This window comes from Leopardus geoffroyi, chromosome A2 (genome assembly GCF_018350155.1).
Source record: "Leopardus geoffroyi isolate Oge1 chromosome A2, O.geoffroyi_Oge1_pat1.0, whole genome shotgun sequence".
Classification (NCBI taxonomy): domain Eukaryota; kingdom Metazoa; phylum Chordata; class Mammalia; order Carnivora; family Felidae; genus Leopardus; species Leopardus geoffroyi.
The window spans coordinates 49,916,681-49,930,996 of NC_059331.1; the positions used below are offsets into that span (position 1 = coordinate 49,916,681).

At 38.2% G+C, this 14,316-nt stretch overlaps 1 long non-coding RNA gene across 2 annotated transcripts in view; it reads right to left on the reverse strand.

Moving 5' to 3' along the window:
* LOC123605926 overlaps positions 1-14,316 on the reverse strand; it is a 799,403-nt gene that overhangs the window by 462,785 nt on the left and 322,302 nt on the right. For both annotated transcript variants that reach the window (XR_006716009.1, XR_006716008.1), the window contains one exon: positions 3,857-3,985. This is a non-coding gene — a long non-coding RNA (uncharacterized LOC123605926). The remainder of the gene's footprint in view (positions 1-3,856; positions 3,986-14,316) is intronic.

The following is a 14,316-nucleotide window of genomic DNA, read 5'->3' on the forward strand; positions in this document are numbered from 1 at the left end:
TAAATTAACATTAAATTCCTAACAGATCAACTCATTCTCATGGTGGTATATGTTCATGTTGTTTCTTTTTCTTGGTATGGCAGGGGTACTGGTGGCAGGAGTGAGGCAAGAATAAAGAGCTACTTTTTCTTCCTGGTGATTCCAATATGTACCCTGCAAGAGAGTCTGTGTGGTTAAAAGATGTCTGTGATGGTTAATCTTACATGTCAAGTTGTCTGAACCATGATATCCAAATTTTTGGTTAAATGTTATTCCAGAAGTTTCTGTGAGGATGTTTTATGGATAAGATAAACATTTAAATTGATGGAATGTGAGTAAAGCAAATTGCCCTCCATAATGTAAGTGGACTTCAATCAATCAGTTCAAAGAGAAGAAAAAGCTAAGAGAAAAAAGACTGAGGTCCCCTGAGCAAGAAGGAATTCTTCCAACAGACTGCTTTGTCCAATGAAATGCAACTCTTCCCTGAGTCCCCAGCCTCCCAAGCCATCTGGTAGATTGTGGATCCACAGAGTCTTCAGAAGCACATGAGCCAATTCCTTAAAATCAATCAATAAATCAATCAATCTGCGTGTGTGTTTGTGTGTGCACATACATATATGAATGTACATACACACACACATCCTGTTCCTTCTATTTTTATGGAAAACCCTGACTAACATAAGGTCAAAATATAAATTTCATTTGTTTTCATTTGTGGCTGTCTGATCTTTGGAGATCCAGAAACTTGGGAATGGAGCAAAAGCAATGGACACATTTGTTGTGTATGCTTTTCTTTCACCTAAACTTACACTTTTGGCTCTGGGCTGTGAGTTATTTTCTCTACTCTCTGTGCTTTATGAGAAGATGTAAGATAAGGGGCACCTGGGTGGCTCAGTCGGTTAAGTGTCCGACTTCAGCTCAGGTCATGGTCTCATGGTCCGAGAGTTTGAGCCCCACATCAGGCTCTGTGCTGATAGCTCAGAGCCTGGAGCTTTCTTCCCATTCTGTGTCTCCTCCTCTGTCTGCCCCTCCCACACTCATGCTCTGTCTCTCAAAAATGAATAAACATTAAAAAAAGAATTAAAAAAAGAAGACACATGATTAATCTCATAGGCACTCAACTATTGTTTAATAAATTATTAGCTGAATAAATGTGCGTGGTAATTTCAGAAAGCCAAATAGGGATAATAGTAATAAAGGGACCACTTAACCAACAAATCCATCAATACAAATACACCTGTGTGGCATGGTCATATATTTAGCACTATACTGGAAAGTGTTGGGTAATAGGGTCCAGAGAGACTTGGAAAAATAATTGCAATGGTGACATTTAAGGTAAAAACATAAAAGCAATAAAAAATGCCAGTACAAAAGGAGCATGTGATAAAAACAAATATAAAAAGAATCATAAGATAGTAGTGATAAAAATAAATATGAGAATAAGTATGAGAAGAACGAGAGGTAGCATGATACGATGATAAAAAGAATGCCGAATTTGGGAACTGAAGGACTACATTCAAATCATAACACTGCCACCCTGTGTTCCATATAACCCTTGGCCAGACAATTAACTCACTAGCCTTGTTTGCCTTTTTTACAGAATGACTTTCAATTGTCTCTCACTGTATTCACCCTCTAGATTTCCCATGTGTTGAGTGGTGAATAAGTCAGTTATATGAACATCAAGTACTAATTTATTGATTTCCCTCTACCCTCTGTTTGTCAATCACAAAAACTATTCTGTTAATGAGGTAAAGCAGCATTCAGTACTCAAGGTGCTATGTTTAAAATTTTTTTTACATTTATTTATTTTTGATAGATGGAGAGAGAGAGAGACAGAGCACAAATGGGGAAGGGGCAAAGAGAGAAGGAGACACAGAATCAGAAGCAGGCTCCAGGCTCCGAGCTGTCAGCACAGAGCCCAACGCAGGGCTCGAACTCACAAACCATGAGATCACGACCTGAGCTGAAGTCAGACGCTTAACCGACTGAGCCATCCAGGTACCCTCCCAATGGTGCTATGTTTAAAAGAAACTACTGAACTCTGTCAAAATCCAGTGACATTACCAAGTACAGGATGCACCACTCTGCTACTTCTTGGATGACTTCACATTTTACATCCTGTTCTGGAAACTTCAGAATCTTGTGACAGATCAGATCATGGAACATGGGTCATGTAAATGCCTTCAAGTTGCTCAAATCAGCAACCCCATAACGAGATAGGCAGTCAGATGAAATTATCAGAAGCACAGATGGCACTCAATCGGGTTTAGTGTGGGAGAATTCTCAAAACATGCGGGGATTGAGTTCTCCTTTATGCTACCCCTTTGTGGAAATGCTTTATGTTTAATCAACCTCTCTTTGCCCACATGCCTGAGAAATGCAATTCCCTTTTCAATGGGGAAAATTGGCCCCTGACTGATTTCCATTATATTTATATATTCTTTGCCTTCCTGGGCATGCATCGGCTGGGTCTCTGCAGTGACAAACTGATGGATGGGGCTCTCTGGAGTGGAGAGGAGATGCAGCTCCATAGGACAGAGTTCCTCCTTTCCATCTATCTGCTCTGAAGGTATACCATCTCCCAGCTGGAAGCCACAGAAACACAACACAAAGATCCTGAGACTCGGAAAAGTGCTTTGAAAAAGAGAACTGAGAAATATAAAGTACAGTTAAAAGTGTCAGGGTATTCGGTTACAGTCCTGGCTCCACTGATAGCTAAATAGGTGACCTTGGATAAATCACATAAACTCATTAATAAAATGGAAATCTTTCTACCTCATTTCTCTTGGGAAATAACCAAAAAGTGAAAACGTATATTAGGAATGCAAGGGTTTTTGGTTTTTTTTTTTTTTGATAAATATGATCATATATAGTCTACTAGGGATAAAAATCTCAAGGTGCTTCCTGTGGTACCCTCATTTGGCCCTGAGCAGTAGAGCTTTGTGGTTACATGTAAGGAAGGGATTTGGAAGTCACCTGCAGGATTTAAATCTCACCTCCAACTCTGGCCATAGGTGTGACCTCACATAAGTTCCTCAAACTGAATTATCAACCTTTTTTTTTCCTTATCTACAAAATAATTAGCTCACAGAGTTATTGTCATGTTAGTTCCACGTATGACAAAATTAACATAACTGAGTTGATTCTAGTTCTGGAAATTATTCTGGACACGTTGGTGTTATTTGGTATAGTATTTGTGTAAAAGGCTGAAAAGAAGCCAACGTAGAGGATGCTAACACAAATCGTAGAGAAGGCAAAGTTTCTTTCTATGTCTAGTGCCAGCAGGCACCCCCAGACCCTCGTTCCAGACCCTGCTATCGCTTTAGTGAGCTCAATGGGATTTTAAAGCGGCTCTTCCTCCACACTGCCCAATAGAAGAATGAAATATAGATATAAGATACTGTCCTCCAAAATGTACATTTTGTGGGGCCAAGCACAGGACACAAAGAAAATCTAGAGGAAAATTCTAGAGTGTACACACAAATGCTCAAGACATAGGATGTCAGAGATGAAGAAGCAAGGGAATTATCCTAGTGGGATACAAGCCACCATGGCTGTGTCACAAAATCACAAAATCACAGTAAAGTTCTTTTGTATTCACAAAATCACAGTGAAGTTCTTTGAGTGTCTACTGTGAAAACATTGTCCAACATACTTTATTATCTATAATCTCATTCAGTTCTCATAAATCTCCTTCAGAGTAAATATTACCATTCCCCCTTTAGAGAGGAGGAAAGGCTCACAGTGATGTCTTCTGGATGAAGTCACACAGAAGTTATGAAAAGAGAGTGAGTCTGTGATAGGTTTTTGCAGCTCTGCCTTACCTTCCCAGAATTTTAAAAGTTCATTTGGCCGGTCACATAAAATAACTCACCCCTAAGTGTCCAAGGTGGTCTTCTGGATTCTGGACCTTGTGCCGTTATTTTCTTGCTTTCATTGGCCCACTGGAAGCTTCAGTTCCCAAAATCTCCAGATAAGGAGTGGTTCCAAAGGTTCCCTGAACCTAAAAGGGAGAAGAAAATAATAGGTAGACAAAATCGTAATTGCACAAATAAAAAATAATGGCAGAATAGACCACTAAAAATAGGAACTAATATTTCCTGGAAAATGAGGGCAACAAAGTTTAAGACTTTATCTTGATAAAATAAAACTAAAATGTATTAAAGGGAGTTAATTTTACATTTAATAAAAATATAAATTATACTGCAATTATTTGACAATTATTAAAATTAACAAAGAACATTTGAGATCATTTTCCAAAGAAATTATGTAACTGCATGCCCATGATACCCTCCAATGTAAAGGGAACCATTCTTGCAAAAAAAAAAAAAAAAAAAAAAAAAAACACTGAGAGTTCATCAATTTTCCCAAAGGCTTCCCTGCATCCTTTGATATTCAAATCATCAAATTATTCTCCTTTGAAGCCTATCGTGTCATCCTCCTTGTCGATTTTTCTCTTCTTCAATTATTAACTGGTCTAACTCTGTCAGATCCTCATTTGTCAATTATTTTTCATGTGATTAGAGAAATTCTTCATCATCCCTTCATCTTTGCAAAATCCTGCAGCTTTTTCCAAGACGTGCAGTTTCCTTCTGCAGTCAAATTGGAATATACATGTGCTATGTTGTCAGATGTCTGAGAGTACCCAGCAAAGGTACCAATGCTGTGGATGTAGAGAGCAGTATGTTAAGTGAAGAGAGATATTCTCATGGACACTAACTGTAATGAGGGGACAGTTTATTAGTCCATGCTCTCATTCTCTGATGCCTTTCATCCCACTCTCCTACATAGCTGTAACTCTAGGGGTGATGGTAAATAATATTATGGTAAAAGGATTCTCTGTATTAGGAAGAATAATAACTCCTAAGTCCTGGGGAGCTCTTCACAGACAGCAAGCTACTTTCATATCCATCACCAGTGTATCCTAACACTATCCTTTAAAGAGAGGTGGAGTAAGTATTTTTATATACAATTTCACAGATGAGGAAACCGAGACTCAGCAAGGTGTACATTTTTAAAGAATTTCTTTCTAACCTACTCTCCATCTTCAAAGTATTAACTTTTGTTTACTATTTTCTTGCTTGGCATTGAGTACTGTACTAAGTATTTTACATGTAGCACCCCATTTATTCCTGATAACTGTCTGAGTGAATGATTACAATTAGGCATAATTAACTTAATTTTGTAAAAACAAAACTGAGGATAATTAAAGTTAAGGAACTTGTTGTGTTAAGTCACTTATTGCTACAACAATCCTGTATAAGAAATGACCCCAAAATCTCAAAGGCTTCCAAAAACCATCATTTATTTCTTACTCAAAGAATCAGCTGGAGGACTGAGTTGACTCTGGTTCAGGTAGTAAGTTGGGTTCAGATCTGTTCCATGTGGGTCATTTATGACTCATGCTGAAGTTGCAGTAGCTATCTGGGGCAAGACCTCCTCATGACATGTCAGCAGTGCATGAGGCTATGTTCATGTCATATCCCCGAACCTGCCACTGTCCAAAATGAGTCACTGAATAAAACCAACTCAATGGAAAAAGGATGTAGAATCTGTCTACACTGCTGGGAAGCACTGAAGAGTCACATGACTAAGAGTATGGGTGGATAACCTATTATAGGTGTGGGCAGGCAAAGAGGGTAACAGTTACGTATTTTGTATTTCTGACAACAGCCATATCTTACCACTAGCCCAAGTCTCCCCACCAAGTTCTGACTCCAGAGCCCATGCTGTTAATCACTTCCAGGTACTTTGCAGGAACTGCACCCAATGCACAAAAGTGAGTCCTTGTGGTCATGTTGATACTATATCACCACTTCCTCCTGATCAAAGTTGTTTGTCACCTTCTAGCTGAACCCTCTTGATCCTCCTCTGTATATATAGCCCGTGTAGCTCAGGAGCTAACCCAGAACTGGATGATTACTTTCTGTATTTCGAGGACAGCAGCTAAGAAGAAAAGATTTCCTCCTGGGCTGCACTGACCTTAATAGTATATTGAAACGGCAATTCTCAGTTCACAAAGCATTTTCATAGTTCTTATCTCAATGGACCCTTCTCCCTTAAATTTCGGGTAATAGACATTATTATAGCCATTTTAAAGATTTAGAAGCTGAGGCTTAGCAAAACAAAATGACTCTACAAATACATAGTTCATGAGCTCCCTGGTCTGGAAATGACGTGAAACCTTCTGCTTAATGTACTTCTATCATCTGGGCAGGCCACTTACTGAGGCTCCTGCAGATGACTTCACTTAATTTTCACAGCAGTGAAATGGGTCAGATGTTCTTATCTGTTTCTGTACACAAGAAATTAGAACTGTCCCAGGTCATAAGTGAGGGAAGTGGCAAAACCATAGTCCAGCCCAGCTGTGTCACTGCACTGCCTCTTCCTTTAAACTCTACATGCTATTTTGTTTCTTCTTTCATTCTTGTCCCACCTCTCCACTAGGCAATCAGCTGCCAAAAGCCAGATGGTCTCTTGCCTCAAACCCTTGTGATGTAGCCAAACCATGGTCTGCACCCAGGATTTGTCTTTGACTCCATACCTGAACATTTTCGTTCTTTTTTTCTCAGTCTCCTGTATGCTACTCTGTCTAGTTCCATCTGGATCAATTGCTTGCTGACCCTCAGGCCTATTGGCTAGATCCTGATGCCTATTACCTCTCATCCTGCCACACAGAACTTCTCTCCTTAATGTCCTATTTTAAGACATTTCTACATTTACAACTCTATCAGTTTGGACTAGAATGTCTTCAAGTTCAACTTTGGGACAAACAGGTTTTCAACATGTTTACAAGAATAAATCTATCCTTGATGTTTTTGTCCACAATATGTCTCATATATTTAAAATGTTCTTTTTATTTAAATTTACATATAATAAAATTAAACCTTTTTATGTATAGTTCCATGGCATTTAACACATGAATAAGTTTGTGTTACTATCATAACTGATGCACAGAACCATTCTGTCACTTCAAAATTCCCTTCTGCTTTCCCTTTATAGTTACACCCTTCTTCACTCCTAACAATTGATATCCACTGATTAGTTCCTCACTGCTATAATTTTGTGTTTTCAAGAATGTCATATAATATGTAACCTTTTGAGCCTGGCTTCTCTCACTCATGATAATGCCTTTGAGATGCATCCAGAATGTTGTATGCATAAATAGACCATTCCTTCTTATTGCTGAGTAACATTTCATTGTATGGATGTGCCCTGGTTTGTTTTTACATTTCTCTGTTGAAGGACATTTGGAAAGTTTCCAGTTTGGACTGATTATGAATAGAGCTGTCATAAACATTCACATATAGATGTTTGTGTGAACAGAAGTTTTCATTACTCTAGGATAAGCATCCAGGAGCAGACTGCTAGGTCATATGATAAATGTATTCTTAACTTTATAAGAAAGTGCCATACAGTTTTCCAGAGTTAGAGGTAGTTTTCTTACCTACCTCTATGCAGTTTTATTACAGGCAGACTTTTGTTTGTTGGTTTGTTTTGTTTTGTTTTAGAGAGAGTGTGAACAAGGGAGAGGGCAGAGGGAGAGAGAGAAAGAATTTTAAGTAGGCTCCATACTCAGTACAGAGTCCAATGTGGGGCTTGATGCCACGACCCTGGGATCATGACCTGAGCCAAAAATCAAAAGTGGGACTCTCAACTGACTGAGTCACCCAGGTGCCCCTCACAGATTCTGTTACAGTGCTTACACCCGATCTTTGCTCCTCCAGATTTACTCTTGGCTCTTCTCCATCTTTCTCCATGCTCAGAAGACTAGTATCCATGGCTACACCAAGTAACTCCCTTATTTTTTGCTTCCCATTGGGTTTGGCTTGTGGGAGGCACTGTCAAGATGGCAGAAGGCAGGAAGAGAATGATGTCAGGATTTGCTTGCCTGATACCTCCCTTCTGGTTGTCACAGTTGTTGTATCTCTCTAACATAACCATTGTTTCTTCCAGGCCACACACTTTGATTCCCTTGCCTCCATGGGCCTATTCTTGGTCACCAGGGGTCAATGCACTGTCTCTGATCATTGTATATTCTTTTTATATTCATATGTTTATATTCTTTTTATATATATTAATCTTTGCAAAGTCACTATAAAATAGGAAGATAGCTGAGAAAACAGAGGCACAAGGATAAATTGCCTGAGGTCACATAGGTGGTAATTAGCAAAGCCAAGATGAAAATCCAAGTCTTTTGACCCTTAAGCCCATGTTCTTCCCAATAAACTGACTGCGTCTTATTTGTGTCAATTCTCTTTTCATATATCCCTAGAGATAATTCACCACACATGCTGGGAACATTAAAATAAACTAGCAAAGTCTTGAATTTATTGTCCACATCTTCTCAGCATGTTGACTACATCAACATAGTTTCTCTTCATCCTATTTATTGATTTTCTTTCTTATTTTTTTCTTTTTTTTAAGTGAAAGAGAGACAATGGGGGATGGGCAGAGAGAGAGAGAAAGAGAGAGAGAGAATCCCAAGTAAACTATGCACTGTTAGCACAGAGCCCAACGTGGGGCTTGAACACATGAACTGTGAGATCATGACCTGAGCAAAAGTCAGACGCTTAACTGAGTCACCCAGGCACCCCTGATTTTGTTTCTTTATTCCTAATACCCATGGTATCTTTTGTATCAATTCTAAGCTTAATTAAAAAATGATCAAAATTCCTGAATAAAACATGGGAAGGCTAAATAAAATATTTTTGTTCTTAAGTGAATATTGTCTAATGCTAATATGCCCTATATTCATTATTTCAATGAATAATTGAATAGATTAATAATTTCTTTTAAACTTTAAATATTTTAACATAAACATCTACTGGAATAATGGTGAAATTGAAAGGAACCATTCTTATTTAACAAAATAACCAATGCCTATGGGTGTCTGGCTTTACTACCCTTAGGAAGAACATGAATATAGACACAATGCACAGCTCTATACGCACATTCATCTATTCATTCCTTTGCAAATTACTGACTTCATTTAAGTCATTTACCCAACGTCTTTCTACTAGTAAATAGAGGAGCTACTTCTCTTGATTTTCACATCAGGAATCTATTTACTATGTGAGAGTAATTTAAACTGGGATCTGTAGAACCCCAGGGGTCCCTACATGCACTCTTAAGGATGTGCTAGGTGCTCTTCAGGGTAACCAACCACCCCAATTTTTCCAAGAGTGAGGGTTTTTCCCAACATGTGGGACTTTCAGCACTAAAACTCGGAATATTCTGGGCAAACTGTGGGACTTTCAGCACTAAAACTTGGAATATTCTGGGCAAACTAATGAAATGATCATTCTAACTGGACAGAATGTGTTTGAATTCAATTACAGGAAGATCACCCAGATGATTCAGTATATGTGTGCATATACACACATATACATACATATATATAGATATATATACACACATGTGTATATATATATACATATATATTAATATTACTATTGGAATTATGCAAACAAAATTATTTGTAGCTTTAATCCTCTTCCCTACCACATTTCCTTTCCCTTATCCCCAACTCCAGAGGAGCCAGAAGCAGAAGACTGAGTTGGGGGTAAAGTGGAGAAAGGAGAACAAAGAACAGCCTGCATTTCCTTTGCCATTGCTGGTCAGTGGAATGCAAAGAAAACCTAAACTCGAATGAGCAGATCAACTCTGAATTGGATGACAGACTGGATTCTTGAATTCTCCATCTCTGAAAATGATATTGATAATTATCTCAAAGTGACCAGAAAACTAATGGAATCTGCTTAACGCAGCAGGTGGGAAAAGAGAAAGGAATTCAATAGACATTTGAAGGCAGAACTGGGCACAAAACAAGGCCCTTTCTTGGCTGTTCCCTACCAAAGCCAGCCTGCTTTAAAAAGTAGTTATGGGAATGCAGGTTATCTCTTTGAATATTGATTTCAATTCTTCTGGGTGAATTCCCAGAAGTAGAATTGCTGGATTATATGGTAGTTCTAGTTTTAATTTTTTGCAAAATCCCTATACTATTTTCTATAGCAGCTGCATCGTTCCCACCAACAATGCATGTGTTCCAATTTCCCCACATCCTCACCAACATTTATCTTTATTTTTAAATAATAGCTACCCTAACAGATATGAAGTTTGCTTTTGATTTGCACTTCCCTGATGATTAGTGACACTGAACATCTTTTCCTATACCTGTTGGCCATTTGTATGCCTCTTTTTGCAGAAACGTCTATTCAATCTGATTATTTGGATATTTTTGCTATTGAATTATAGGAGTTCCTTACACATTTTGGATATTAACCTCTTATAAAATATATGGTTTGCAGCATTATTCATAATATCCAAGATACCTGAACAACATAAATGTTGATCAATGGATGAATTAAAAAAAAAAAAGAAAATGCGGTATATACATATGATGGAATACTATTCAGCCTTTAACAAGAAATAAATCCAGGGTGTCTGGGTGACTCAGTCAGTTAAGCATCTGACTCTTGGTTTTGGCTCAGGTCATGATCTCATGGGTTTGTGGGACTGAGCCCCACGTCAGACTCTGCACTGACAGTGCAAAACTTGCTTGGGATTCTGTCTCTTTCTCTCTCTCTCTCCCTCCCTCCCTCTATTCCCCGGAGCTTGTTCTCTCTCTCTCTCAAAACAAATAAACATTTCAACAACAAAAGGAGAGAAATCCTTCCATATGTGACAACATGAATGAACCTGGAGGATATTATGCTAAGTGAATATGTCAGTCACAGAAAGAAAAATACTTCATGATGTCACATGTGGAATAGAAAACAGTCAAACTCATAGAAGCAGAAAGTAGAATGGTGGTTGTCAGGAGCTGGGAGAAGAAAGGAATGGGAACTTGCTGTTTGACAGTTATAAAGTTTCAGTTATATAAGATAAATAAGTTTTATAAATGCTGTTTGACAGTTATAAAGTTTCAGTAATATAAGATAAATAAGTTTTATAAATCTTTATACAACCATGGTGCCATTTTTAACAATAGTGTAGTATACACTTTAAAGCTTATTAAGAGGATAGGACTCATTTCAAGTGTACTTACCACAATTCTAAAAAAAAAAAAAAAAAAAAAAAAGGTAAGGCAGTTATGAAAGAATCAAAGGCCCCAGTGAATGACTTATATGTGGAAAAGGAGAGGCAGGGATCAGGGTTCTCAGTCTACCTATGGGAGAAACTGGAGTAACAATGATACTTCCATGTATTATTAAGGCCAAGGACGTGAAGATGGAAGGTTTAAGTTCTAGTAATATTGTATCACTTCCTGGCTGTGAGACATTGGGAAAGTCATGAACTATTTGAAGCCTCACTTCTGCATCTGTGACATGGGAATGGTAATATCCACTGCATATGGTTCTGGTGATGGGAAAATATGTATGCACAAGTGCTTTGTAAATATAAAGCACTATGGAGACATGAAATATGATCATTGGCAACAGAAAGAAAATCAAGAGAAAGAGTCTCAATAAGGCATAGACAGCTGGTTTTCTATGAGGTCATTCCCAAAGGAAAAACCACAGAGGAGTGGATGAATCCTTAGATAGTAGAAAACAAGACCAGAAATCAAGGTCAGGGTTGTTGATTTATGGCTTTCTCAGGTGAAAGACAGCCACAGTCAAGTATTTTGTACCACACCCTTCCCTCACTCCCTTGTTCAATTTCAACTCATCCTTCTGATTTCATTCATCTTAATGAGCACTTCCTCAGGGAAGCTTTCTCTGAACACCCTTCCCACCTGTCAGAAAAAGTCCACCTCAACATAGTTGAAATGTCACATTTACTTTTTCAATTACTTGATTGATGCACCTCTCCACCCAACGCCTAGATAGCAAGCACCAAGGAGGAAGGAACCAGAACCATGGAGGCTTATCTTTGTATCCTTATCACTAAGCAGATTGACTGGTGTGGAATAAATGTATACTGAAAACCTTAACGAATAAATGAATAATACATTCTGCCCCATCTGTCCTTCCTCATCTGCCTAATAAGACTATGTACCATCTATCCTTGAATTCTGAAACTTTATTATATCTAGCCTTTCATTGGAGTTTAAGTTAATGTTGTGCCTCTCCAAATTGACTCTCTGCTCTGTAAAGACAGATGTTGGTTTGTCTCTATTTGTTCACCCCACATTGCCCAGGATGTGGATGAACTCATAGGTGGTACTCAGTAAGAACACAGTGCCTCTTAGTCAGCTCATGAATCCACTTTCTCCACCATCCTTGCCAACTGCACCCAGGGGAGCGCTCAATTCAGAAATGGATGCCAATTGGATCTCTAATTAAAGTAAATTATTCAGATTCTGACAAGGCCTCCACATGCATAATGGATCTATAGGGTCCTTTGTCCAAACAGTCTCAAACTGCACCTCAGAGTCCCAGGGTTCACTGCAGAATTTCACAAGCTGAGCAGACAGAGAAGCTTGGTGGGAGCCAAAGGGGAGATTTTAAGTTTCCTCATCTTTTCTATAGGCCAAGAAGCTGTCCTCTCTGTTCGATACATGGGGGGTTCAGGTTAAGATTTTAGTGGCCAAAAACAACTGCTCTAGTACAATGCTAGCATTTTACTTAGGGGGAATTACCCAGATAATGGAGGGAATTGGTGGCTGAAAACTGACAGCAGAACGCCACACGAGAAAACTACAGTGATAATCTCTTCCGAATGGAGTATTTTCCAAGTTTCTATGTAATCTGAGCCTCAATTTCTATGAAGGTAACAGTCCCCAGAGCCCTCTCTGTATCGCATATTCTATGATCTGGCTGATTTGGCATTATTAATAATATCATTTAGAGAGTAGAATTTAATAGTCATCCATAGAGACTTGCTGAGCATGTCAGTGTGTGAGCCCATGCAAGTGAATTCCCTCATGGGTGTGGGCTTAGGTATGTCTTCCGTAAAAGAAATCATCCTGTCATTAATCTGTGTACAGCCACACTTGTCAACAGTAATCACAGCAACATCAGTAACCGGCAGAACACAGAATAGATATTTTGGGGGAAATGGACACATCTAAGACATTCCAAAAACAGAATGATCTCTAGCATTTGTACTCGTTAATCTAAGTATGCAGGGTCTATTTTCATTGACAATGCTTTTTTTTTCATTTGTTCTTTCTGACTTCCTCAATGAATATAAGTTTATAATATTATTTTCCATTTTATAATCTTATGGGCTGAATCACTGAAAACATACAATTAAACCAGCAAAAAGAAGGAACCTATTTTAGGCACTATAAGACAGGGAATATTAAAAATGTCCCAGGACAATAGACACTGTTTTCTCTTGAGAAGCTCTGCCATTAATCTAACCAAGAAAAGAAATTTTCCGGGCCTAAATGATCATAATGAAAAGAAACATACATACACACACACACACACACACACACACACATACACACACACACACACACACACACACAGCAACAGATCACTGCAAAAGAAATTCAAAAATAATGGGAGAAAGTTGGTTAGCAAACAGCATGAGTCTTAGTGTTTATTTAAAGGAAAAAAATATTTAAAAAAACTACCTCTCACAAATCATTCTCAACCTCTTTTGGTCTCAATACCTTATGTACTTAAAATCTATTGAAGACCCCACAGCATGTGTTTATGAGAGTTGTATCTTTCAATATTTACCATGCTTAAAATTAAAATTGAAAAATATAGAGAATATTTATTCATCTATCTTAAATAACAATAAACTAATTACATTCATAACATATTTCTATGAAAAATGAAAAAAAAAAGGCTTTCACCACTGAAAAGCTGTGAAGCTCAGGTTGGCAACTATACATTTTTCTGAAATTCGAAATAGTGGCATGGACCCTCAAATTTGCCATTGGCAACTAGTGATGGCAGCTGTTTTTCTTGAAATGGCATGCTCAGCTCATTCATTTTAGAGAAAATGTCTGCCAAATGCCAAATACCAATAGCGTATCAGTTAGTTGGTCTTTCAAGTAAAAATGCTGTTCAATGAAAAAAGCAGATAGTTCTACTCACAGCTCAAACAACTGCTGAACCACGTTTCCTCAAGATAACCATTATATCATACTTGGCTTGCAACAGAAATATTTCATGTGTGCTTATTATTTCTTCACACAGAATAATTAATTAAATTAATAATGTTGCTGCCTCATCAAGGACAGTCCTAAGTGAAACTAGCATTTTTTTAATATGAAATTTATTGTCAAATTGGTTTCCATACAACACCCAGTGCTCATCCCAACAGGTGCCCTCCTCAATGCCCATCACCCACTTTCCCCTCCCTCCCATTCCCCATCAACCCTCAGTTTATTCTCAGTCTTTAAGAGTCCTTATGGTTTGCCTCCCT